Consider the following 2034-nt stretch of genomic DNA (forward strand, 5'->3'; position numbering starts at 1 on the left):
ACATCCGGCTCCTGTCGGTCTGCACTTCTTTGCTTCATCCATCTTGTCTAATTGGGTGGCTGTATATGTATGGGCCACATGTGGGGCAGGCTCTGAATGGTAGTTCCTTCAGTCTCTGTTTTAATCTTTGCCTCTCTCTTCCCTGCCAAGGGTATTCTTGTTCCCCTTTTAGAGAAGGAGTGAAGCATTCACATTTTGATCAGACAGGATGCGATTTTGAAGAACATTTTGCCTCAGGGACGTGACTACAGTTGTCCCTGGGAATTAGTTCTGGGCCAAATGTGGATATTAAAATACTTGGGTGGGTAAGTTCCTTATATAAAATTGTACAACATTTACACATATAAATTAATAAGTACATTAAAAAATTGTGTCTGCAGCCCCTGGAGATGAGCTGTTCTCGTGAGAGCTGGGCCTCTTTCTAAGCCGGCACTCTGAGCACCATGATTGTGAAACCCACTGTCGAGAAGCAGGACAAGTTTGAGTCTGGTATCTCTCGGGCGCTGCTCAAGCTGGAGATGAACTGAGGTCTCAAGGCTCAGCCATGGGACCTCAACATCACCGCCGCCAAGGAAGTTGGAAAGCCATCATAATTTTTGTACCAGTTCCTCAGCTGAAATCTTTCCAGAAAATCCAAGTCCGGCTAGTTGGTAAAGTGCCGTGGGAAACATGTAGTCTTCAGTGCTCAGAGGAGGATTCTGCCCAAGCCAACCCGGAAAAGCCCCGGAAGCCGCACCCTGACAGCGTGCACGGTGCCATCCTTGAGGACTTGGTTTTCTCAATGAAATTGTGGGTAGGAGGATCCGGGTGAAACTGGATAGCAGCTGGCTCATAAATGAACATTTAGACAAAGAAGCAGAACAACGTGGAGCACAAGGCTGAAACATTTTCTGGTGTGTACAAGAAGCTCACAGGCAAGGATGTTAATTTTGAATTCCCAGAGTTTCAGCTGTAAAGGAAATGACTGAATAAAATGTCATTCATAGTAAAAAAAAAATAAATAAAATAATGTCTGCATTAAGTATGTGGATTTTTTTTGTTTGTTTTTCTTTTTTTTTTTTTGCTTTGGACATTATTCCCTACACAATATAGAACAGCAGTGGTATGTATCAATTTACCCTGCATTAGGCATAAGTAATCTAGAGATAAAACTACATAGGAGGATGTTCATAGATTATATACACATAGAGACTGGAAGAGGCCATTGGATCCCTCTGAGCTGGAGTCACAGGTTTGCTGGATGCCCGACTTGTTACATGGGAGATGGGGTGAGAACTCTGGTCCTCATGATTGTGCAGCAAATGTTTTTAACTGCTGAGTCATCCATCTGTCCAGGTCTTAAATGCTGTTTGTGGTAGCTTGAATAAGTTTGGCCACCATAGACTCATGTGTTTGACTGATTGGCCCAGAGGGAGTGACACTACTAGGACGTGTGGCATCACTGTCAGGGTGGGCTTTGAGGTTTCCTAAGCTCAAGTTCCACTCAGTGCAGAAGAGACCTTCCTCCTGGCTACCTACAGAAGACAGTCTCCTTCCGGATGCCTTCGAATCAAGACATAGAACTCTCAGCTCCTACAGCACCAAGTCTGCCTGCATGACACCATGCTTCTCGCTATGATGATAATGGACTGGATCTCTGAAACTGTAAGCCAGCCCCAGGTAAATACGTGCCTTTATAAGAGTTGCTTTGGGGGGGCTGGAGAGATGGCTCAGTGGTTAAGAGCATGGACTGCTCTTACAGAGGTTCTGAGTTCAATTCCCAGCAACCACATGGTGGCTCACAACCATCTGTAATGGAACCCAGTGCCTGTTCTGATGTGTCTGAAGATAGCTAGTGTACTCATATACATAAAATAAATAAATATCTTAAAAAAAAAGAGTTGCTTTGGTCACGGTGTCTCTTCACAGCAAAGAAACCCTAACTAAGACACTATTTTTTCCCCTCAGTATTTTGGTTATCCGAGTCTGTGTTTGGAGGACCTGCAGATTTCCTGGCTGACTGTTTTTCTGTTCTTTTGCCTCTCTCATAATTGC

The 2034-nt window shown here is 44.2% G+C and overlaps 1 pseudogene across 1 annotated transcript; it reads left to right on the plus strand.

Moving 5' to 3' along the window:
* The first annotated feature begins 380 nt into the window (after window positions 1-380).
* Window positions 381-1021, plus strand: Rps7-ps24 (ribosomal protein S7, pseudogene 24; annotated as a pseudogene). The gene has a single exon (NR_189320.1). The product of NR_189320.1 is annotated as a ribosomal protein S7, pseudogene 24 (transcript).
* Window positions 1022-2034: the final 1013 nt, after the last annotated feature.

Source organism: Rattus norvegicus, chromosome 6, assembly GCF_036323735.1.
Source record: "Rattus norvegicus strain BN/NHsdMcwi chromosome 6, GRCr8, whole genome shotgun sequence".
Taxonomy (NCBI): domain Eukaryota; kingdom Metazoa; phylum Chordata; class Mammalia; order Rodentia; family Muridae; genus Rattus; species Rattus norvegicus.